Source organism: Gorilla gorilla, chromosome 21, assembly GCF_029281585.2.
Source record: "Gorilla gorilla gorilla isolate KB3781 chromosome 21, NHGRI_mGorGor1-v2.1_pri, whole genome shotgun sequence".
In the NCBI taxonomy this organism is placed as follows: Eukaryota; Metazoa; Chordata; class Mammalia; order Primates; family Hominidae; genus Gorilla; species Gorilla gorilla.
The window spans coordinates 46,566,937-46,592,750 of NC_073245.2; the positions used below are offsets into that span (position 1 = coordinate 46,566,937).

General features: G+C 46.0%; 1 protein-coding gene across 8 annotated transcripts in view; it reads left to right on the forward strand.

The window, feature by feature from the left end:
- The first annotated feature begins 14,214 nt into the window (after positions 1-14,214).
- The window catches only part of ITCH (itchy E3 ubiquitin protein ligase), a 142,317-nt gene continuing 130,717 nt past the window's right edge, over positions 14,215-25,814 (forward strand). For 4 of the 8 annotated variants that reach the window (XM_063702340.1, XM_063702341.1, XM_055373352.2 and 1 more), the window contains exons 1-2: positions 14,221-14,319; positions 20,367-20,443. The gene's annotated coding sequence lies outside the window, so the exon portion shown is untranslated. Of the gene's footprint in view, positions 14,320-16,443; positions 16,556-20,366; positions 20,444-25,814 lie in introns of those variants that run through there. The other 4 variants (XM_019017147.4, XM_019017146.4, XM_063702339.1 and 1 more) reach the window with 2 other exon arrangements.

The following is a 25,814-nucleotide window of genomic DNA, read 5'->3' on the forward strand; positions in this document are numbered from 1 at the left end:
TTTTGTTCCTGACCAATCTGATAGTGAAAACATGGCATCTCATGGTTTTAATAGCTAAAATCCTACTTTAGCCATATCCTAAGCAATATCCGTGAAATGACCAGCTCAATGCATTAGCCACTCACTGCTTCAGTATATACATTACTAAGGAATGCAACTGCTAAGATAAAAAGCTACCACACAATCTACTGAAATACTGAAAGAAGAAATTATATGATGTCTGGGATTTGCTTTGAAATAAGCCATCAATGGAGGTAGTAGATGAAACTATTTTTCTTTCTTTTTGAGACCAAGTCTTGCTCTGTCACCAGGCTGGAGTGCAGTGCATGATCTCAGCTCACTGCAACCTACGCCTCTCAGGTTCAAGCCATTCTCCTGCCTCAGCCTCCCTAGTAGCTGGGACTACAGGCATGCACCACCACGCCTGGCTAATTTTGTATTTTCAGTAGAGACAGGGTTTTACTATATTGGCCAGGCTGGTCTTGAACTCCTGACCTCAAGTTATCCGCCTGCCTCAGCCTCCCCGAGTTTGGGATTACAGGCATGAGCCATCGCATCCAGCCTTTTCTTAGAGATGAGGGTCTCTTTATGTTGCCCAGGCTGATCTCTAACTCCTGACTTCAAGTGATCTTCTCACCTTAGACTCTTAAAGTGCTTGGATTACAGGTGTGAACAAACATGCCCAGTCTGAAAACTATTGTCACTGGTATTTGAAGCTTATGACACTAGAAACTCATTATACTGTTTTCTCTTTTCTTATCTATCTCTGATATTTTTCACAATAAAAACATATTTTTAGGCTGGGCACGGTGGCTCATGCCTATAATCTTAGCACTTTCGGAGGCTGAAGCTGGCAGATCACTTGAGCCCAGGAGTTTGAGACCAGCCTGGGCAACATGGCAAAACCAGTCTCTATTTAAAAAAAAAAAAAAGTTATTTATTTATTTTTTGAGATGGAGTTTCACTCTTGTTGCCCAGGCTGGAGTGCAATGGTGCAATCTTGGCTCACTGAGACTTCCGCCTCCTGGGTTCAAGCGATTCTTCTGCCTCAGCCTCCCGAGTAGCCAGGATTACAGGCGCCTGCCACCACACCTGGCTAATTTTTGTTATTTTTAGTAGAGACAGGGTTTTGCCATGTTGGCCAGGCTGCTCTTGAACTCCTGACCTCAGGTGACTCACCCGCCTCAGCCTCCCAAAGTGCTGGGATTACAGGTGTGAATCACTGCGCCCAGCAAAAGTTGTTTTAAATGACCATTTATGGCACCACCTAAAATCATCTTGTGTACATCTGTCACTGCCCAACCCCTTGAAAGATGTTGGTTTAAAGGTTCAGAGTGAGGGCTCTAGGTCGGGCCGATCAAATGTGGATCCTGATTCCATCAATTACTAGCTGATCTCAGGGAAGTCACCTAACCACTCTGGGATAGTTGCCTCAGCTGAAAAATCAACATTACCAAACCAGGTTCGTTCTGCCTGTTGCACAGTAAGCCAATCACTGAGATGATAAGTTTTGCAGCCAATAAAGAGATTATTCACAAGGCAGCCCGGTGAAGAGATAGGAGAACATGTCTGAAATCTGCATCTCTGAAAACAGGGTTTAGGGATGTTTATGGGATAAAGAAGCAAGGTGGTCCAAGGTGTAGGGAAAGGTGATTGGAGGTAAAGAAAAGTTGGGCCATTGGTGATATGTGCAAGCACAGTTAAGCTTTATGGTTCATAGGATGCATGTTCACAAAATGACATCATTAGTACGATCTAATGATGGACTTTAGGGCTTTTTGGCACTCTAACATTGAAAGGTCACCCATCAGATACTCAAGCAGGCCGAGGTGAAGGGTCAGTGGGCTCAGCCATCTTGAACTGGATAAGAACTGACTGTGAGTTCCTGAAAAACAACTTAAGCAACCACTGTCATAGTGACCTATACATCAGAGATGTTATCTATAAGGAAGTTGTGGAAGTCTAGTTATATACTGCTTAGCTATGTGACTTTTAGCTATATAGGTTTTAAATTCAACTAGAAGCAAGTGACTAAAAGGAAACAAATCAAAGCATGATATAGGCTGATTCTTTTTTTTTTTTTTTTGAGACAGAGTGTTGCTCTATCGCCCAGGCTGGAGTGCAGTGGCGCGATCTCTGCTAACCACAAGCTCCACCTCCCGGGTTCACACCATTCTCCTGCCTCAGCCTCCCGAGTAGCTGGGACTACAGGTGCCCGCCACCACGCCCGGCTAATTTTTTGTATTTTTAGTAGAGATGGGGTTTCATTGTGTTAGCCAGGATGGTCTCGATCTCCTGACCTCGTGATCTGGGCCCGCCTCGGCCTCCCAAAGTGCTGGAATTACAGGCGTGAGCCACAGCGCCCGGCCTGATAAAAATTTTTAAAAGGAAAAAAAAGAAAAGCAAGTAAGGCAGGTTAAGTTTGTTTGTTTGTTTTTGAGACTGAAATCTCCAGTGAGAACTTTAGGCAAGAAATTATTCAGGTCTGTAATTTGTAGAGATAGGCCAATGGGGCTTTCCTGGAAGAAGGATAACTTTAGGTTTGAGAACAAGAAAAGAAGGAACTGAGGATAATGAGCAGGACTAGAAGAAGCTCTGACATGCTGATTACTATCTAAGGCTGTTCTTTAGTCTTGCAGTTGCCCCTCTGAAGCTCAAATCTCCCCAAAATTGCAGGGGGATGTGCTGAGAGCTCCTTATGGTGATTTATTTTTATAACTTTTTTTTTTTTTGAGATGAAGTCTTGCTCTATTGCCCAGGCTGGAGTACAGTGGCGTGATCTTGACTCACTGCAACCTCTGCCTCCTGGATTCAAGCGATTCTTCTGCCTCAGCCTCCTGAGCAGCTGGGATTACAGGTGCGCGCCACCATGCCCAGCTAATTTTTGTATTTTTAGTAGAGACAGCGTTTCACCATGTTGGTCAGGCTGGTCTTAAACTCCTAACCTCGTGATCCGCCCGCCTCAGCCTCTCAGACTGCTGGCATTATAGGCGTGAGCCACTATGCCCAGACTTTTTCTTTCTTTCTTTCTTTCTTTTTTTTTTTTTTTTGAGATGAAGTCTTGCTCTGTCACCCAGGCTGGAGTGCAATGGTGTGATCTCGGCTCACTGCAACCTCCACCTCCCAGGTTCAAGTGATTCTCCTGTCTCAGCCTCCTGAGTAGCTGGGATTACAGGCATGGTATGCCAGGGTAATTTCTGTATTATTAGTAGAGATGGAGTTTTACCATGTTGGCCAGGCTAGTCTTGAACTCCTGACCTCAGGCGATCCATCCACCTCAGGCTCCCAAAGTGTTGGGATTACAGGCATGAGCCACTGTGCCCGGCCTGTAACTTTTTTTTTCCTACTTCTAATTCAGTATAGAAAATTTGAAGGATACAGAAAAAGAGACTCTTCCTATCATTGATTCAGGAAGAGGCAGTTGGGATGAAGTTGAAAGAGACAGTCCTGAGTTCCAATCTCAGATCTGTTTCTTGCATTCACTGTGAATTTTGGCCAGTCACTTTAGCCTTCTGAACCTGTTTCTTCCTCTATGAAAGTGGGAATCACAGTGACTGCTACCTCACTGGGTAGCTGTGGGATGAATAAAGGCACATCTAGTTCATAAACACACAGTGGGCACCCAATATATGTCCTTGTCTCCTCCTTTCTGTTTACAGAGAGGTTTCATTCAAGCATTTCCTGAGCACCCTTAAGGTGTCACTACGTGCCAGAAGACACATGAGTATGGACAAGACTGGCTCTTTCCCCTTGAAAGGCTTATGGATAGTCCAGGCTCAGCGACTCACGCCTGTAATCCCAGCACCTTGGGAGGCTGAGGTGGGCAGATCCCCTGAGGTCAGGAGTTCCAGAACAGCCTGACCAACATGGAGAAACCCCTTCTCTACTAAAAATATAAAATTAGCTGGGCGTGGTGGTGCATGCCTGTAATCCCAGCTACTCAGGAGGCGGAGGCAGGAGGATCGCTTGAACCCAGGAGGTGGAGGTTGCAGTGAGCCAAGATCGCGCCATTGCACTCCAGCCTGGGCAACAAGAGCAAAACTCCGTCTCAAAAAAAAAAAAAAAAAGGCTTATGGTTTGGGGAGGGAGGAAGGAGGAAATCTTCCCAGATTAAATGATCCAAACTCCTGCCTCAAGATAAATTAAAAAAAAATACATTTGACCTCAATTTCCAGATGTCAGCAGAGGCCCAGAGAGGCAAGGTCACATGGCAAATAAATAGTAGGAAGGGAACTTGAACCCGATTAGGAGGAATATTGGGAAAAGAGCAAGGAGAAAGGAACTTTGTAAATAAAGTCATGCTAGTTTGTAGCCCAAAAAAGAGGAACAATAGAAGATGGAGCTGGCTGCAAATGGATCAGGGACTGGAAATTCATCTATGAAAATTGACTGCATTTTTTTTTTTTTTTTTTGAGATGGAATCTTGTTCTGTCACCCAAGCTGGAGTGCGATGGGGTCATCTCAGCTCACTGCAAACTCCGCCTCACAGATTCAAGCAATTATCCTGCCTCAGCCTCCTGAGTAGCTGGGATTACAGGCTCATGCCCCCACACTCAGCTAATTTTTGTATGTTTAGTAGAGATGAGGTTTCACCATGTTGGCCAGGCTGGTCTCGAACTCCTGACCTCAAGTGATCCACCCGCCTTGGCCTCCCAAAGTACTGGGATTACATGCGTGAGCCACTGTGCCCAGCCTTTTTGGGGTTTTGTTTATATGTTTGTTTTTGAGACAAAGTCTCACTCTGTCACCCAGGTTTGAGTGCAGTCGGGCAAACATGGCTTATTGTAGCCTTGACCTCCTAGGCTCATTTGATCCTCCCCCCTCAGCCTTTTGCCAACACAGCTGGCTAATGTTTTTATTTTAGTTTAGTAGAGACAGGGTCTTACTATGTTGCTCAGGCTTGGGCTGCATTTTGCTTGTGCAAGATTTCCTCCCAATACTATATTATGAAAATTTTCAAACATATAAAGCAGTTGAAAGAACTGTATAGTGAATGCTCATCTACCCATTACCTAGATTCTACAATTGTTAACTGTTTGCTACATTTGCTTTGTTGCATATTTATTCATTCATCTGTTTCTCCATCTCTCCTCCCATCCATCTTACTATTATTTTTTTGAGACAGAGTTTCACTCTGTCGCCCAGGCCAGAGTGCAGTGGCATCATTTATGCTTACTGCAACCTTCACCTCCCGGTTTCAAGCAATCCTTCTGCCTCAGCCACCCAAGTAGCTGGGATTACAGGCATGTGGCAGCAAGCCCGGCTAATTTTTGTGTTTTTAGTAGAGATGGGGTTTCGCCATGTTGGCCAGCCTGGTCTTGAACTCCTGACCTCAAGTGATACGCCTGCCTCGGCCTCCCAAAGAGCTGGGATTACAGGCCTGAGCCACCGTGCCTGGCCTATTTATTTATTTTTTGAGAGACAGTATCTATTGCCCAAGCTGGATTGCAGTGGCAAGATCAATGCTCACTGGAGCTTCAACCTCCAGGGCTCAAGCAGTTCTCCCACCCCAGCCTCCTGAGTAGTTGGGACTATAGGCATGAGCCATCACACCCAGCTTTTTTTTTTTTTTTTTTTTTGAGACAGAGTTTTGCTCTGTCGCCCAGGCTGGAGTGCAGTGGTGTGATCTCGGCTCACTGCAACCTCCGCTTCCCAGGTTCAAGTGATTCTCCTGCCTCAGCCTCCCAAGAAGCTGCGATTACAGGCATCTGCCACCATGCCCAGCTAATTTCTGTATTTTTAGTAGAGACAGGGTTTCACCAGGTTGGCCAGGCTGGTCTCAAACTCCTGACCTCAGTGCTAGGATTACAGGTGTGAGCCACTGTGCCCAGTCCCATCTAATTTTTCTGATGCATTTCAAAGAAGTTGCAGAGTTCACTACCTCTAAACACTTCAGCATGCCTATCATTAACTACAATTTACTATTTGTTTCTGAATTTTTTTGTTTTTTTTTTTTGTTTGTTTGTTTTTGAGACAAAGTCTTGCTCTGTTGCCCAAGCTACAGTGCAATGGTGAGACCTTGGCTCACTGAAACCTCCACTTCCCGGGTTCAAGCAGTTCTCCTGCCTCAGCCTCCCGAGTAGCTGGGATTATAGGCACCTGCCACCATGCCCGGCTAGTTGTTTGGTATTTTTAGTAGAGATGGGGTTTCACCATGTTGGTCAGGCTGGTCTTGAACTCCTGACCTCAGGTGGTCCATCCGCTTCGGCCTCCCAAAGTGTTGGGATTACAGGCGTGAGCGACCGTGCCTGGCCTAGGTGGGTTTTTGTTTTTTGTTTTGTTTTGTTTTCTTTTGTTTGAGACAGAGCCTCACTCTGTTGCCCAGGCTGGAGTGCAGTGGCACAATTTCGGCTCACTGCACTCTCCACCTGCCAGGTTCAAGCGATTATTGTGCCTCAGCCTCCCAAGTATCTGGGATTGCAGGTGTATGCCACCACGCCTGGCTAATTTTTTTTTTTTTTTTTGTATTTTTAGTAGAAACAGGGTTTCTCCATGTTGGCCAGGCTGGTCTCAAACTCCTGACCTCAAGTGATCTGCCCACCTTGGCCTCCCAAAGTGCTGGGATTACAGGTGTGAGCCATCGAGGCTGGCCTAAATGTTATTTTTTATTTTACCTGGATGGTCCTAGGAGGCATTTAACTTTATTACCCCTGATCTAGAAAGTGTATTATAAAGCCTTGGAAGTAGAGTTGCCAAATAAAATATAGAATGCCCAGTTAAATTTTAATTTTAGATAAACAATGAGAAAAATTTTAGTAATAGTATGTTACATGCAATAGCTGCATGTATTTATACTAAAAATTATCTGTTGTTTATCTGAAATTCAAATTTAACTGGGCATTCTATATTTTTATTTTCTAAATCTGGCAACCTGGGACCACGGACAGAACTTGTGTACCTTATTTCAAGGAGAAGTAAACATTCTTAAAGAGAAATAATAAGCCATCACACCCAGCCTTAAGTGGTCTCTTTGGATCCAGATCTCAGGCCCTCAGAAGTGTCATGGTGTCTTCTCTCTATTAACACACAGTTTTTCAAACCTTCCTCTGGCAAGTGAAAGCAAAGAGGCTCCAGGAAAGAGGGGGACAGCAGTATGACTAAGTGTTCTGCAGGGAAATCTGGTAAGAGGCAGGTGGCATGTGGGCCGCTGGGGTTTTTCTCCCAACTCCTTCCAGCTCTGCATCCCTGCTTCCTGCCCTCCTCCTCTCCTAGGAGGCCTAGGAACCTCCTTCCCTTGCTGGTGACAGGCTCCTCCAGGTTTCTGGCCCCTGCTCTAGCAGGGTTAGTCCTTTCCTGGATTGGCACAGGTGTCATAGGCAGAAGGAAGGTAAAGGTGGCTCAGTTTTATCAACCACTGATCCTGCATTCTGACCAGGCCAAGACCAGGCTGAGTTCTGGATCAGGGAACTTGGGAGCTAGAGCCACATAGCATGGGAGAATGAGGAAATGGCCAGGCTGGGATTCCCTGCCCTCACAAACTCGGCTTCTTCTTGGACAATCACCAACTACAAACCCGGGATGTTCTAGAATCTTTACAACACCCTAGGAGGTAGGTTCTATTAGACTCATTTAGAGATTTGGATACTGAGGTTCAGGTGACTTTGCCTAAGAACCCCTGCCCCCCCGCCCCCACCCCACAAGCAATTTATTGACATAATAAGGACTAGATCCTTGATACATATGCCACTGAAGCCGAAATTACTAACTCCTGTTAGATGCTGCCTCGCAGATGAGAGCTGACCCACCCTGTTGGCATTAGTAAGAAGGTTAGGATAGCATAGTCCAGTGGTTCTCAAAGTATCATGCTAGGTGGGCATCAGCATTACCTGGAACTTGTTAGAAATGCAATTTCTCAGCTCAGCGCGGTGGCCCATGCCTGTAATCCCAGCACTTTGGGAGTCCCAGGCAGGTGGATCACCTGAGGTCAGGAGTTCGAGACCAGCCTAGCCAACATGGTGAAACCCTGTCTCTACTAAAAATACAAAAAATTAGCTAGGCATGATGGCGGGCGCCTGTAATCCCAGCTACTCAGGAGGCCGAGGCAGGAGAATTGCTTGAACCCCGGAGGCAGAGGTTGCAGTGAGCCGAGATCACGCCATTGCACTCCAGCCTGGGCAACAAGAGTGAAACTCCATTTCAAAAAAAAAAAAAAGAGAAATGCAGTTTCTCGGTCCTAACAGAGCTTCTTGACTCAGAAATTCTTGGGTGACACCTAGCAATCTGAGTTTTGTCAAGTCTTTCAGGCGATTCTGGTGCACTATAAAGTTTTAGAATCATTGATATATAGTAGAAAGAGATGCTTTTTTTTTTTTTTTTTTTTTTTTTTTGAGATGGAGTCTCGCTCTGTCACCCAGGCTGGAGTGCAGCGGCACGATCTCGGCTCACTGCAAGCTCTGCCTCCCAGGTTCACGCCATTCTCCTGCCTCAGCCTCCCGAGTAGTTGGAACTACAGGCACCTGCCACCACACCCAGCTAATTTTTTGTATTTTTCAGTAGAGACAGGGTTTCACCACGTTAGCCAGGATGGTCTCGATCTCCTGACCTCGTGATCCACCCGCCTCGTCCTCCCAAAGTGCTGGGATTACAGGTGTGAGCCACCGTGCCCAGCTGGAGATGAATTTTTGAAACAAAATGAGTATGCATTTATTTATTTATATTACTATTATTAGAGATGGAGTCTCTCTGTGTTGTGCAGGGTGGTCTAGAACTCCTTACCTCAAAGGATCCTCCTGCCTCAGCCTCCCAAAGTGCTGGAATTACGGGCATGAGACACTACTCCTGGCCAATATCCATTTAAAACATATATTTGGGACCGGGCATGGTGGCTCACACTTGCAATCCCAGCACTTTGGGAGACTGAGGCCAGTGAATCACCAGAGGTCAGGAGTTCAAGACCAGCCTGGCCAACATGGTGAAACCCTGTCTCTAGTAAAAATACAAAAAAATTAGCTGGGCATGGTGGCAGGCGCCTGTAATCCCAGCTACTTGGGAGGCTGAGGCAGGAGCTAAGATTGCGTCACTGCACTCCAGCTTGGGCAACAGAGCAAGACTCTGTCTCAAAACAAAAAAATATATATTTAGAGGCTGAGACGGGAGGATTGCTTGAGCCCAGGAGTTTGAGGCTGCTATGATCACACCATTGCACTCCAGCCTAGGTGACAGAGACCTTGTCTCTAAATAAATAAAAATGAAATAAAATAAAACATATATTTGTTTTAAGTAAACTTTTATTGATGTATAATATGAATAGAGAAAAATGCAGAAATCATAAGTATATGGCTTAATTAATTTTCACAAAGTGAGAAAGCCTGTGTACTGTCAGAGGCTTTTGAACCAGAGCAACTCCATCTTGAATAGGGGCTGGGCAAAATAAGGCGGAGACCTACTGGGCTGCATTCCCAGGAGGTTAGGCATTCTTCATTCTTTTTTTGAGACGGAGTCTTACTCTGTTGCCCAGGCTGGAATGCAGTGGCATGATCCTGCTCACTGCAACATCTGCCTCCTGGGTTCAAACAATTCTCCTGCCTCAGCCTCCCAAGTAGCTGGGACTACAGGCGCCTGCCATCACTCCTGGCTCATTTTTGTATTTTTAGTAGAGACAGGGTTTCACCATATTGGTCAGGCTGGTCTCGAACTGCTGACCTTGTGATCTACCCGCCTCGGCCTCCCAAAGTGCTGGGATTACAGGCATGAGAGGTTAGGCATTCTAAGTCACAGAATGAGAGGAGGTTGGCACAAGATACAGGTCATAAAGACCTTGCCGAAAAAGAAGTTGGCTAAAACCCACCAAAACAAAGATGGCAATTAAAGTGACCTCTGGTCATCCTCACTGCTCATTATATGCTAATTATAATGGATTGGCGTGCTAAAAGACACTCCCACCAGTGCCATGACAGTTTACAGATGCCATGGCAACATCCAGAAGTTACCCTATAAGGTCTAAAAAGGGGAGTAACCCTCAGCTCTGGGAATTGGCCACCCCTTTCCTGGAAAACTCATAAATAATCCACCTCTTGTTTAGCATATAATCAAGAAATAACTCTATCCTTAGACCAGCCTCTCGAGCCATTGCTCTGACTATGGGGTAGCCATTCTTGCCAGGCAGGAATGCAGTGGCAGGATCTCAGCTCACTGCAACCTCTACCTCCTGGGTTCAAGCGATACTCCTGTATCAGCCTCCTGAATAGCTGGGATTACAGACGTGTGTCACCATGCCCGCCTAACTTTTTTTGTATTTTTAGTAGAGATGGGGTTTCACCATGTTGGCCAGGATGGTCTCAAACACCTGACCTCCAGTGATCCACCCGCCTCAGCCTCCCAAAGTGGTGTGATTACAGGTGGAGCCACCACGCTCGGCCTCCTTTACTTTCTTTTTTCTTTTTCTTTTTTTTTGAGATGGAGTCTTGCTCTGTTGCCCAGGCTGGAGTGCAGTGGTGCGATGTCGGCTCACTGCAGCCTCCACCTTGCCTCCTGGGTCCTGGTTCAAGCAATTCTCCTGCCTCAGCCTCTGGAGTAGCTGGTATTATAGGCGCACGTCACCATGCCCAGCTAATTTTTGTATTTTTAGTAGAGGTGGGGTTTCACTATGTTGGCCAGGCTGGTCTTGAACTCCTGACCTCGTGATCCACCCGCCTCAGCCTCCCAAAGTGCTGGGATTACAAGCGTTAGCCACCACGCCCGGCCCCTTTACTTTCTTAATAAACTCATTATCGGCTGGGTGCCGTGGCTCATGCCTGTAATCCCAGCACTTTGGGAGGCCGAGGCAGGTGGATCACCTGAGGTCAGGAGTTCAAGATCAGCCCAGCCAACATGGTGAAACTCCATCTCTACTAAAAATACAAAAATTAGCTGGGTGTGGTGGTGTGCACCTGTAATCCCAGTTACTCGGGAGGATGAGGCAGGAGAATCACTTGAACCCAGGAGGCGGAGGTTACAGTGAGCTGAGATTGCCCCACTGCACTCCAGCCAGGGCGACAAGAGCAAAACTCTGTCTGAAAAAGAATAATAAATAAATAAATAAATAACTTGTTTTCACTTTATTGTATGGACTTGCCCCAAATTCTTTCTTGCACGAGATCCAAGAACACTCTCTTGGGGTCTGAATCAGGACCCTTTTCCTGAAACAGTAACACCACCCAGATCAGGGCACAGAACATTATTACCTATCCTGAGAGGTGTCCTTGTGCCTTCTTCCAGGTACACTCTCCCCTCAAAGAGTAACCAGTATCCTGACTTCTAACACCATAGACTAGTTTTGCCTAACCTTACATAGTTTTTAAAATTGTAGGTGAATACAGAATCTGGAGCTACAGGACTTAGGGTTAGATCCCTGGTTCCTGGCTGAGTGATCTTCAACAAGCCATTTAATTTCTGTCACACTCAGTTTTCTTCTCTGTATAATGGTCATAAAAATACCTTGTACTGGCCGGGCGTGGTGGCTCACGCCTATAATCCCAGCACTTTGGGAGGCTAAGGCGGGCAGATCACAAGCTCAAGAGTTCAAGACCAGCCTGGCCAATATGGTGAAACCCCATCTCTACAAAAATACAAAAATTAGTCAGTCGTGGTGGCATGCACCTGTAATCCCAGCTGCTCGGGAGGCTGAGGCGGGAGAATCGCTTGAACCCGGGAGGCAGAGGTTGCAGTGAGCGGAGGTTGGGCCACTGCACTCAAGCCTGGGCGACAGAGTGAGACTCAGTCTCCAAAAAAAAAAAAAAGCAAATTCTCAGGCCCCGCCCCAGACCTACTGAATCAGAAACTCTAGGAGTGGCCTCAGCAACCTACAGTTTAACTAACTTTGCAGGCAATTCTGATAAGTACTGAGGTTTGAAAACCACTGCACTAGAGAAACTGAATGAGGATGGGGCGCAGGAATCTGTATTTTAGCAATCTTTCCTAAGGCATGTTGCAGGAAACACGAAGTGGTTTTGAAAGTACTTTGCTTGAGGCTTGAAGGCTTGAACCTAGGAGTTTGATTTTTTATTTTTTTTAGATGGGGTTTTGCTCTGTCACTCAGGCTGGAGTGCAGTGGCGCGATCTTGGCTCACCGCAGTCTCCGTCTCCTGAGTTCAAGCAATTCTCCCACCTCAGCCTCCCGAGTAGCCGAGATTACAGGGGTGTGCCACCATGCCCAACTAATTTTTGCATTTTTTTTTTGAGACAGAGTCTCGCTCTGTGGCCCAGGATGGAGTGCAGTAGCACGATCTTGGCTCACTGCAAACTCCGCCTCCCAGGTCCAAGCAATTCTCTGCCTCAGCCTCCTGACTAGCTGGGATTACAGGCACCTGCCAACACGCCCGGCTAATTTTTGTATTTTTAGTAGAGATGGGGTTTCACCATTGACAGCCAGGCTGGTCTTGAACTCCTGATCTCGTGATCCGCCCGCCTTGGCCTCCCAAAGTGCTGGGATTATAGGCGTGAGCCACCGTGCCTGGTCTAATTTTTGCATTTTTAGTAGAGACGGGGTTTCACCATGTTAGCCAGGCTGGTCTCGAACTCCTGACCTCAGTTGATCCATCCGCCTCGGCCTCCCAAACCATGCCCAACAAATTTTTGCATTTTTAGTAGAGACAAGATTTCACCATGTTGGCCAGGCTGGTCTCAAACTCCTGACCTCAAGTGATTTGCCTGCCTTGGCCTCCCTAACTGCTGGGATTACAGGTGTAAGCCACTGACCCTAGCCAAGCCTAGGAGTCTGAGAACAGCCTGGGCGACACAGGGAGTCCATGTCTCTACAAAAATAAAAACAATTAGGCTAGTGTGGTGGCTTGAGCCTGGAGTCCCAGCTACTCAGGAAGCTGAGGTGAGAGGATCACCTGAGCCCAGGAGGTTGGCTGCAGTGAGCTATGATTGCACCGCTGCACTCCAGGTTGGGTGACAGAGCAAGACTCTGTCTCAAAAAAAAAAAAAAAAATCACTTTGAAAAATGTAAGTGACTTTCCAGATGGCAAAACACTATTTTCATTAGGAGGAAACAGGCTAAACAGTAATAGCAAAGGTCACTAAGTATTGAGCACTTAGTCATACCTCTGAGTCTCTGCTTGCATAGCCTATTATTTCTCACAAGCAATCCATGAAGAAGGTTAAGACAACGGACTTTCACGCCAGACTGCCTGGGTTCTTATCAAGTATGTGACTTAGTTTATATATTTGTAAAATGGGGATAATAACGGTATTTCTGTAATAGGTTTGTTGTGAGAATAAAGGGAGCTTGGAATCAGCTCTTAGAATACCGGCCAGGCCACGTTGGCTCCACTAAGCTGTTGTCATCATCCCTAAGGGCACCCAGTTAAAAGGTAGAAAAGGGAGGATTTGAATCCGGTCAGTGTAACTCTCAAGTGTACATTTTTTTTCTTTTATTTTCTTTTTAACCACGGCCTTTAATGTACATTGTTAAAGGCTAAGCCAGGCCAGGTGCAGTGGCTCACATCTGTAATCTCAGCGATTGGGAGGCCCGAGGAGGGAGTATCGCTTGAGCCCAGGAGTTGGAGACCAGCCTGGGCAACATGGCGACACCGTGGCCCTATCCCTGCCCCATCCCATCCGCACCCCACCCCATCCCCATCTCTACAAAGAATAGAACAAAATTAGTCGGGTGTGGTGGTGCTCACCTGCAGTCCCAGCTACTCAGGAGGCCCAGGTGGGAGGCTCGCTTGAGCCCAGGAGTGTGAGGCCGTAGTGAGCTATGACTGCACCACTGCACTCCAGCCTGGGTGAAGGGTGAGACCTTATCTCAAAAAGAAGAAAAAAGAAAGAAAAGGAAAAGAAAAAGAAAAAAGAACAACTAAGTTATAAACTAAGCTATATAGCCCAGTGGTTCTCAAATTATGATTTCACTCACTAGCAGTATCACTAGAGAGCTTGTTGGACATGCAAATTATCAGACCCTATCCTCCTATGCCAGATCTTCTGATCAGAAACTCTGGGGGTGGGGGTCAGCAGTGTAAGTTTTAATAAGCTCTCTAGGTGATTCTGATGCACACCATAGTTTGAGAATCACAGTCCTTATAGGCTCTGGTGGGCGGGGTGTTAAAAAAAAAAAAAAAAAGCCTGGAGGTGCTGGGAGCCGCTCGCGCCCATCTCACCTGGAGCTGAGGAAAACTGAGATTTAACTGATTTACCACCGCAGCCAGCTCTTCAAGCCAGGGGCGGGCCGGACGGCTGGCGCGCAAGGCCTGCTGGGGCTTGTAGTCTAGACCACTTCCGCGCTCAGGCGCCTGCGCTTTAGCTGCTAACTCGCTCTAGTAGCTGTGGTCGGGGCTCGGGACCGGCTGCCATCTTAGTCTAGGGACTGAGGAGTCGCCGCCGCCCCGAGTCCCGGTAAACACCCGTGGGCGAACTCGGGGCAGTTCTCGGGAGAGGGAGGGAGTCCGGATGAGAATGTTCGGGGAGAACTAGGGTAGAAGAGTGGGACGCGCGGGTCGGGACCCCAGAGCCGCGGCTGCTCCTTCTTCCAGAGCCGGTGTCTGTCGGGGGCGCGGGGAGCTCGGGCTACTGGCCCGGGCCGGGCGGTGGGGGTGGGTTGTCTGGACGTTCGGAGGGATCAATGTCTGGCACAGGCTCCCGGAGGCCTTCGCCTCGCGGGCTCCAAGTTGTGAAAGGGCTGGGCCACGACGGGCGTGGGTACCGTCCGGCCCCTTGCCCCTCAGCCCCGCCTGGGGCCACTCTCCAGCGGTTCGGCCTACGCGCGGGGCCCGGCGGCCGGGGCCGGCGCGGGCGACGTGGCCCTGTGAGGGGCGGCGACCGGGTCCCCCGCCACCCAGCTGGCCTTCTCGAGACTTTTCCGAGCCCCCAGTCGCTAGAAGGGCCCAGCACAGCGGCTGCCTCCCCTTCTCTCTCCCACTCGCCTCCTCCTTCCATTGTCCCCCCGGCGTGGTGGTCCCGGCTCCGGCGCCCTCCCCGACGTCCGCCACCGTCGTGGCGGCGCCGACTTTTGCAGACGTGGAGCTGTCACTGCCCTTCCTCCGGAGAGTGCCCTTTTCTTTAGCAGAGAAAAGAAAAAAGTAGCCGTTGAACGTATTCTAAGGGTCGAAACATGATGACATGACTTTTAAGTGGAGAACTCAAGTTTTCCAAGACAGTTCCCGTCCGCGACAGGAAAGAGAATCGCAGAATTTGTGCGCCCGAAGTAGACGCTGGGCCTAAAGTTAGTTGGACATGTAACCAGGTGAAGTTGTAAAGGGCCAGGAATTCATTATCCCCAATAACAACGCAACCTTATTTTCTTGGTTGTATTCGTATCCTAATCTTATTACATTTTCTGCCATTCTTCCACAGCTGCAGTATACTTGGTTTGGAGTGGGGGATGGGGAAGTGTGGGATTTTTGCCTTGAAAATTAGTAAGACCCTGGAGCCAGCCACCCACTTAGGTGGGTTCTCCTGCATCTTTTCCTGATAGAATTCGATCTTCAGGAAGTATGTATGTAAAGGCAGTGTATTTCCATTCTCAAAATCGGCTAAGGAATGGTTTATCAGTTGAGGTGAAGTACTCATGGCAGATCTGCCGAGAGCTTGCTATGTGTATTTACAGGTTTATTTAAGCTACGATTTATTTTTAAGATTAAGAAATGGACCGAGTGCTGTGTGTGGCTCACGCCTGTAATCCCAGCACTTTGGGAGGCCGAGGCGGGCAGATCATGAGGTCAGGAGTTCGAGACCATCCTGGCCAACATGGTGAAACCCCGTCTCTACTAAAAATACAAAAAAAAAAAAAAAAAAAAATTCCTGGGCGTGATGGCGCGCACCTGTAGTCCCAGCTACTAGGGAGGCTGAGGCAGGAGAATGGCTTGAACCCGGGAGGTGGAGGCTGCAGTGAGCCGAGATCTCGCTGCTGCACTCCAGCCTGGGTGACAGAGCGAGACTCCGTCTCAAAAAAAAAAAAAAAAAAAAAGCAATGGGATGGGTGTGGTGGCTCACGCCTGTAATCCCAGCAATTTGGGAGGCCGAGGTGGGCAGATTACGTGAGCCCAGGAATTGGAGATCAGCCTGGGCAACACTGTGAAACCCCGTCTCTACAAAAAATACAAAGATTTGCCGGGTGTGGTGGCGGGTGCCTGTGGTCCCAGATACTCAGGAGGCTGAGGTGGGGGAATCACCTGAGTCCGGAGGGTCGAGGCTGCGGTGAGCTGTTACCGTTGCCACTGCATTCCAGCCTGGGTGACAGAGTGAGACCCTGTCTCAAAAAATAAAAAAAAAACTTAGAAATGAAGGTGGAAATTCTACTGCTTCTTTGAACCGTGAATTTAAGTTTTGTGAGTCCAAAAGGAATTCCATTACATTCAGCATACAGGTCAAGTCACCAAGGATATGATATGAAATTAAAAAAAATGAGTACAGACTACTTCTTCAGTGTATTCTAGAATCAAACATTTCTACATTCTTTAGAAAAAAATACATCTTTGTTTGTTTGTTTGAGACGGAATCTAACTTTGTCACCCAGGCTGGAGTACAGCGGTGTGATCTCGGCTTACTGTAACCTCCGCCTCCCGGGTTCCAGCAATTCTCCTGCCTCAGCCTCCCTAGTAGCTGGGACTACAGGCGCGTGCCACCACTCGCGGTAATTTTTTTGTATTTTTTAGTAGAGATGGGTTTTCACCATATTGGTTAGGCTGGTCTCGAACTCCTGACCTCGTGATCCACCTGCCTTGGCCTCCCAAAGTGCTGGGTTTACAGGCATGAGCCGCCACTCCTGGCCCTAAAAAATACATCTTTTCACTTATTGGGAGAGGCAGACAAACCAGTAGTCCCCAAATTTGACCATTAGAATAATTAGGAGAGCTTAGAAATTCCAGGGTCTTACCTTCTGAGATGGATTTAGTAGGTCTGGGTTGGCTTCAACCAATTTATTTTTAACACATGCCTTAGGTAATTCTGATGGTCTTGGGAACCACTGAGGGCAAATGATACTGTAGACTTACCAAGGAAAGGTCAAAAAGCTTTGAGACGAAAGAGGAAGTGGCCAATTCTGTGTGTGTGGTTGGGTGGAGGATTGGTTAGAAGAGGCAAGATTTGCCCCTGAACCCACATTGGGTCTTAGATGAAGAGTAGGAGTGTGAAAAGGGCGGGGAAAGAGAAGGACAGGGTAGGCTGAGTGAATGCCTTAATGCTGTGTGTAAATTCAGAGGATTATGAAACAAAAAGGGTTCAGGGAGTATGGAGTGGAATGGGGAAGGAGAGCATTTTGAAACACAAGGTCAGAAAGGTTAAAGGAAGCAAGTATATGAAAAGTGATTTTTTGTTGTTGTTGAGACTGGGTCTCACCCAGTCACGCAGGATGGAGTGCAGTGACAGGACCTCCAGAGCTCAAGTGATCTTCCCACCCCAGCCTCCCTGAGTAGCTGGGACAACAGGCATGCATTAGCATGCCTGGCTAATTTTTAAAATTTTTTTGTAGAGAAAGGTTCTCTTTACGTTGCCCAGTCTGGTCTTGAACTCCTGTGTTCAAGTGGTCCTCCCACCTTGGCCTCCTAAAGTGTTGGGATTACAGGTGTAAGCTACTGTGCTCTGGCTAAAAATTTTAAGTATAATGCTAAAAATTTGGAATTTTACATTGGTAGAAATAGATACAGGGCTGGGCTCAGTGCCTCACACCTGTAATCCCAACAGTTTGGGAGGCTGAGGTGGGTGAATCGCTTGAGCTCAGGAGTTCGAGACCAGCCTGGGCAACATGGTGATATCCCGTCTTTACCAAAAGGAAGGAAAAAAAAAGAAATAGATGCAGATTTTTCAACAGGGAAATGATGTGAGTACATATGTGTTTTAGGAAAATTGCTGTGTACTGCAGGACAAAGATAGGTATCAAAAAACAAAAAAAGAAAGATTGCTCTGGTGATGAGCGAAAGGATGAAGGAGTAGCTATTGCAGAAGTCTAGTTGAGAAGTGACAAAGCCTGACCTTGGAGAGAGGTTGTGGGGATGATGAAAGGATTGGATTTAGCTTTTTACTAGTGCAATATTGTTGCCATATTTTTAGATGAGGATTTTTTTTTAGAGCTAATCTGGGTAAAGGGCTCCTTTTCTGTCAAAAGAATCCATTAGCAAGTCTGAATAATATTGCCAGGTTATATATGTTATGTATAGTATGAGAGTGAATTGTTCATTAGCATCTTTGAGAAATTAGAAAGAACTATGTCAGGTGTAATTTGGAAGAGAACTTGAAGTTTGTTATTGTTACTATTTTTGAGATGGAGTCTTGCTCGGCCACGCGGGCTGGAGTGCAGTGATGTGATCTCGGCTCACTGCAACCTCCACCTCCCGGGTTCAAGCGATTCGTGTGCCTCAGCCTCCCAAGTAGCTGGAATTACAGGTGCATGCCACCAAGCCTGGCTAATTTAGAACTTGGAGTTTGGACTGAAATTTATGCCTCTCAGAAGTATTGATCTAGGCTTGTTGGGAGTGTTTTTCTCTCAGCCTGTAGAAACTTGCTCATTGAGTTTTAGAGTTGGGAGAAGTTACAGAGATTATCTAGTCCGTAATGGCAAATATATTTTGGTTTATTGGCCAGCTGTAATTGGAAGCTGCCAGAAGCACTGTGTTTGGAAGGATTCTGGTTGTAGGTGCTCTGAGAAATTGTATTATGGTTGATCAGTGATGTCTCCTGTGGACAGTTACCTAGTAGGTAGTAGACATGTGCCAGATATATGCTATTCTTAGATAACTCCAATCTCTTAGTTTTCTGTTGTGTTGTTGTTTGTTTGTTTTAAAGGTTAAATAATTTACCTGAAACTAGTTAAGAGTAAGAACTAGAACTAGAACTAGGTTTTGCAACTCTGGGACTGGTATTCTCTGGTTTACCAAGATCAATGTGCACTACTGAAGAGCTTCTGGTATTAGACTAGAAAAAGAAAAGGGAGATTTTTAGCCTATGCGTCTTGACTGTTTAGGCAAGAGTTTAACAAGGAATTTTGGCCTAGAAGTAAGTTTTGTTGTATTCATTCTGTCTTAAGAAATTTGTGTTAGGGCTGGGCGCGGTGGCTCATGCCTGTAATCCCAGCATTTTGGGAGGCTGAAGCGGGCAGATCACGAGGTCAGGAGATCGAGACCATCCTGGCCAACGTGGTGAAACCCCATCTCTACTAAAATACAAAAAATTATCTGGGTGTGGTGGCATGCGCCTGTAGTACCAGCTACTTGGGAGGCTGAGGCAGGAGAACCGCTTGAACCTGGGAGGCGGAGGTTGCAGTGAGCTGAGATTGTGCCACTGCACTCCAGCCTGGCAACAAGAATGAGACTCTGTCTCAAAAGAAAAAAAAAAAATTCGTGTTAGTACTGATAGGAAATAGTCATCTGTTTTGTTGTTTTGCCACTTTCTTTCTTGTTGCCTAAGTCTCTGTTTTGGGTTTTGGACATTGGTTTCCTTTATAAGAATTAAGACAAAAGTATGTAAGGTTTTTTTTTTTTGTATTTATAGTACTTAGCCAAATTCTGGGCTCATAATAAGCACTCAGTAAAGGCATGTTGACTTTTATGGCTGTAAATGATACTGGCTTTGAGTCAATATAAATTAGTTAGGGGGTTCACAGAATTGAATTGCAGCATTCTCTGGTTGGGAGGTTGGCTTTCAGCTAAAAACGTTAAGTTGGAAACTATCCTCACAACTAGAAGCAGTTAACCAGAAGCTGTTCCTGCCTCTATCCTCCTCCAGTCTAGCAGTGTACTGTCCTTGAAAAACTGCTGCCAGCTCAGCTTTTTTGCTTCTTTTCAGAACTGACTATATCCAGATCCTTGGTGTGCGTTTTCTTTTCCTGTCCCTAGGAGTCTCCAAGTTGCAGGGACTATCATTATGGTGACCCTTATAGGCTGGTGTATTTATGTGGCCATCCTCATTTTGCCAGATAGCCATCATACTCAGATTGGTATCTTCCCATAATACGTATGAATCATTTTCCCTCAGTTCTTTCTTTTGTCCTGTCTGCTCCATTAAAAATTGTCTATCCCATGAAATTTTTAAAAGAGACTTCGTGCTTTTAGAGTCGCAAGGTCATTGCAGATCTGATGTGTTTAACTATAGAAGTCAGCTGGGTGCGGTGGCTCACGCCTGTAATCCCAGCACTTTGGGAGGCTGAGGTGGGTGGATCACGAGGTCAGGAGTTCAAGACCAGCCTGACCAATATGGTGCAACCCCATCTCTACTAAAAATACAAAAGTTAGCCAGGCGTGGGGGCGCACGCCCGTAGTGTAGTCCCAGCTACTCAGGAGGCTGAGGCAGGAGAATCGCTTGAACCCAGGAGGCGGAGGTTGGAGTGAGCCAATATCATGCCACTGCACTCTAGCCTGGCGACAGAGCAAGACTCCATCTCAAAAACAAACAAACAAACAAACAAAAAAATATAGAAGTAATGTGTTAATGGACTCTCCTTCCTTTCTCAGGTACCATGCATTTCACAGTGGCCATGTGGAGACAACGCCTTAACCCAAGGAAGTGACTCAAACTGTGAGAACTTCAGGTATGGTGTCATTCTGTGAGAGAAATTGGGGGCAAGAGTGATGCAGAGGCCAAGCTCTTGTCTTATACCTGCTGTGAGGAGAGAGCAGTGTTGATGCTAGCTGCATCAGTTGGTTGAACATATAGGCAGCTTCACTTGGTTCTGAAACCCAAAGCTGCCTCTGCAGGGATTAGCCTGTGAGCCACACTGTGCTCTTAATTTGGGTTTTCTGACTTTTCTGTTTTTGTAGATCCCTTATACATATGCATACTTTTTCTATTTGTGTTGTTTTATACACGTTTATCTCTTTATGCTATCTAGACATGTGCATGTGTAGGATTAAGAGGTGGGTAATGAAAAAGAAGACAACATGGCCAGGTGCAGTGGCTCATGCCTGTAATTCCAGCACTTTGTGGGGCAAAGGTGGGAGGATCACTTGAACCCAAGAGTTTGAGACCAGCCTGGACAACATGGCGAGACCCTGACTCCACACAAAATAAAAAAAAATCAGCTGGTGTGGTGGCGTGTACCTGTAATCCTAGCTGATTGGGAGGGTGACATGGGAGGATCACTTGAGCCAGGAGGTTGAGGCTGCAGTAAGCCATGATCACGCCACTGCACTCCAGCCTGGGTGACAGAGTGAGACCCTGTCTCGGAAAAAAAAAAAAAAAAGACAACATGGTTCAATGCAGAAAGAATAGAGGACTTGGAAAGAAAAGATCTGGGTTCCGATTTGATTTTGCCACTGACAAGCTGTGTGACTTTCGGCGAGTTATTTAATCTTGCGAGACCTCAGTTTATACATCTGTAAAATAGGTAAGTATTGATTCCTGTCTCCATCCCTGGCATTGTTGTGTGGATCAAATAAAATAATACCTATTAAATCTTTAGAAAAGGAAATGAATTCATGACTTAAAATGTTATCTTGTCCAGGCACGGTGGCTCATGCCTGTAATCCCAGCACTTTGTTTGGGAGGCCAAGGTGGGCGGATCACTTGAGGTCAGGAGTGTGAAACCAGTCTGGTCAACATGGTGAAACTCCATCTCTACTAAGAATACAAAAATTAGCAGGGTGTGATGTCATGTGCCTGTATTCCCAGTTACTTGGGTGGCTGAGGCAGGAGAATCATTTGAAGCCAGGAGGTGGACACTGCAATAAGCCAAGATCGTGCCACTATACTCCAGCCTGGGCAACAGAGTGAGAGTCTGTCTCAAAAAAAAAAAAAAAAAAAGAAATGTTATCTAGATCCACAAGGTGAGAGAAGTTGACAGTAGTATTGTGAAGGAAAACATGAGGACAAGACAGATCACTTTAAAAGGTCAGGAGAGAAGGAAGACTACTGGATAAGAAAAAAAAAGTAGAACAAAGTTAAGCAGTAAGAGAATAGGGAGTGAATGAAGTTGAGCAGGTGAATTGTTAGATAAGAAAGCTGAGGCTGGGCGCGGTGGCTCACGCCTGTAATTCCAGCACTTTGGGAGGCCGAGGCAGGCGGATCATGAGGTCAGGAGATGGAGACCATCCTGGCTAACAAGGTGAAACCCCGTCTCTACTAAAAGTACAAAAAATTAGCCGGGTGTGGTGGCAGGCACCTGTAGTCCCAGCTACTCGGGAGGCTGAGGCAGGAGAATGGTGTGAACCTGGGAGGCAGAGCTTGCGGTGAGCCGAGATCCCACCACTGCACTCCAGCCTGGGCAACAGAGCCAGATTCCGTCTCAAAAAAAAAAAAAAAAAAAAACTGAATAGGAAGATACTGGTAAAATAGAACTAAAATATGATCCAGCATTGCCACTTTTGGGTATATATCCAAAGGAAATAAAATCACTTCTTTTTTTTTTTTTTTTTGAGATGGAGTCTTCCCCAGGCTAGAGTGCAATGGTACCATCTTGGCTCACTGCAGCTTCTGCCCCCTGAGTTCAAGTGATTCTCTTGTCTCAGCCTTCTGAGTAGCTGGGACTCGGGAGGCCAGGCGTGCACCCACCACACCTGGCTAATTTTGTATTTTCAGTAGAGACGGGGTTTCACCACATTGGCCAGGCTGCTCTTGAACTCCTGACCTCAGGTGATCTGCCCGCCTCTGCCTCCCAAAGTGCTGGGATTATAGGCGTGAGCCACTGAGCCCGGTCCTGTTCTTTTTTATAATCAAGAGAAAGGAAGGAGATGGTGGGATGATTTGTGATAGCTACTATAAAGCAATTTTAAAAATATTTAAAAGTATTATTAAAGTATTTAAAATATTTCTCAGCATATCCATTTCATCTCAAGCTCACAAAGCAGTTCTTTGTGGAAAAGTATTTGAGCCAACATTCAGGAAACCTGCGTTCTACCATTGGTATTACTACTGGTCACTTAAATTCTGTGATCTTGGGCAGCTCACTTAAATCTCCCTGGGCCTGGTTTCCTCACTTATCTATTGAATGCTTTGAATATGATTTCTCAGGTTCTTTCCAGCTCACTCTATTATATTCTGTGCTTTATGTGCTAACTCACTGATTTTTCATGGCTTTGTTGACATCACAATATATGACTGATATCAGAAATATATTATAATAAGGCTTTGGCCGGCCGCGGTGGCTCACCCCTGTAATCCTAGCACTTTGGGAGGCTGAGGCGGGCGGATCACAAGGTCAGAAGATCGAGACCATCCTGACTAACATGGTGAAACCCCGTCTCTACTAAAAATACAAAAATTAGCTGGGCGTGGTGGCGGGCGCCTGTAGTCCCAGCTACTCGGGAGGCTGAGGCAGGAGAATGGCGTGAACCTGGGAGGCAGAGCTTGCAGTGAGCCGAGTTCACGCCACTGCACTCCAGCCTGGGCGACAGAGTGACAGAGGGATACTTTGTCTCAAAAAAAAAATAATAAAAAGGCTTCATAATATCTGATGCTTTATAAATGAGAAACCATGTTATTTTAAGTTCTACTTTTTTTTTTTTTTTTTGAGTGGGAGTCTAACTCTGTCACCCAGGCTGGAGTGCAGTGGCGCAATCTCAGTTCACTGCAGCCTCCGCCTCTCGGGTTCAAGCAATTCTCCTGTCTCAGCCTCCTGAGTAGCTGGGATTACAGGCACCCGCCACCATGCCTGGCTAATTTTTTGTATTTTTAGTAGAGATGGGGTTTCACCGTGTTAGCCAGGATGGTCTCGATCTCCTGACCTCGTGATCTGCCTGCCTCAGCCTCTCAATGTGCTGGGATTACAGGCATGAGCCACCGTACCCGGCCTTTTAAGTTCTGCTTTAAACATTGGCACTGAGAGACCTGTAGGAAACATAAGTATAGAAAGTTTAAGTTTGTAATATTTGACAAGGATCTGTTGAGCTGCTATTGTGCTAGATTCCAAGGGGTACTCAAATATAAAACTCCTGGTTTAAGGATTTTGTCAGGAAAACAGACTTCCTTGCCAGTGGTTGATTATTATAAAAAGGAAGTTGGTAAATGTTACAAGAGTTTCATTGCATTGCAATTTAAGAAATTAAGTTCAGATTTTTTGGTTCCTTTAACATAATTGAATGTATTCCTTTTTTTTTTTTTTGAGACGGAGTTTTTCTCTTGTTGCCGAGGCTGGAGTGCAATGGTGCAATCTCAGCTCACTGCAGCCTCCACCCACTGGGTTCAAGCGATTCTCCTGCCTGAGTCTCCCAAGTAGCTGGGATTATAGGCATGTGCCACCACGCCCAGCTAATTTTGTATTTTTACTAGAGATAGGGTTTCACCGTGTTGGTGAGGCTGATCTTGAACTCCTGACCTCAAATAATCCACCTGCCTCGACCTCCCAAAGTTCTGGATTACAGGCATAAGCCACTGCACCTGGCCAAATGTATTTTTTTTTTTTTTTTTTTTTGAGGCAGAGTCTTGTTCTCGCCCAGGTTGGAGTGCAGTGGCATAATCTTGGCTCACTGCAACCTCCGTCTCCTGGGTTCCAGCCATTCTCCTGCCTCAGCCTCCTGGCTAGCTGGGATTACAGGTCCCTGCCACCATGGCCAGCTAATTTTTATATTTTTACTAGAGATGGGGTTTCACCATATTGGCCAGGCTGGTCTCGAACTCCTGACTTCAGGTGATCCGCCTGCCTTGGCCTCCCAAAGTGCTGGAATTATAGGCATTCGGCCTAACATAATTGAATGTATTTTAAGTGCTGCTGTATGCTAGACATTGCAGGGACTTATGGTGAAAAAGCAATCTCTGCCCTCCAGCAACTTGCATTTTTTTTTTCCATGTCTGGAAATTGCTTACCCTAATAGATCTATCCTTCTGTCCCAGAAAAGAGAATAATTTTAATACTACGTCGTCACTTACAGGTTAAGAATTCATCTACATATTGAGCTTAACTCACTCCAGAAATATCTACTAACTTGCTTGCTTTCTGAGAAAATGTTTATTATTTTACTGGATTCCACAACCTTTTCTTTGTCAGTTACAAGAGAACTTTTTTTTTTTTTTTTTTTTAAGATGCAGTCTTGTTGTCGCCAGGCTGGAGTGCAGTGGCACAGTCTCGGCTGACTGTAATCTCCATCTCCCAGGTTAAAGCGATTCCCCTGCCTCAGCCTCCCATGTAGCTGGGACTACAGGTGCCCACCAACACGCCTGGCTAATTTTTTGTATTTTAGTAGAGACGGGGTTTCACCATGTTGGCCAGGATGGACTTTTTATTTTTTATTTTTTTAAGACAAGATAAGCTTCAGAAATAACCATCTGCATTCAGGTGAACTTTGATTTGCTTGTTAGGCCTTCATTCGTGCAAAGAAAGAGTAGGTTCTACAATTTTGTCTTGATTATTTTTCCAAATAATCAAATTCAGTTGGTCACAAAGGAAAGGATTTTAGTCTAAAGGATTATATTGTAGGAGTTAACAGTATTTACTGGAGTTAAGCTGATTTTGAATTTTGACTCTACTGTGTATTGGTGGTGTGATCTTGGCCAACTTGCCTAACTTCTTTGTGCCTTAGTTTTCTCATCTGTAAATTGGGAATAGTAATAGCATATATACATAGGTATTATGTGTTTCTGCTTGAACAAGACTTGGCTCACAGTGTGAAGTGTTAGTCGTTTTCATTATCATCATTACCATCAACCTTATCTTTCTTAAAGTTATGATCTGAGTTCATTAATCATTCAGTAAACCTATTTAGGCTGAGCATTGTAAATTTAAATGCCTGCAAGGGCTGGATGAACATTTAGTAAGTAATGACAGATCAGATTGGGACTTTAAGTGAACTAGGGAGTTCATTCCCCTCCAAGGGAGCAGCTGTTAAAGCAGCTTTGGCTTACAATTTTTTTTTTTTTTTTTTGAGACAGAGTTTCACTTTTGTTGCCCAGGCTGGAGTGCAGTGGCATGATCTTGGCTCACTGCAACCTCAACCTCTGCCTCCCGGGTTCAAGCAATTCTCCTGCCTCAG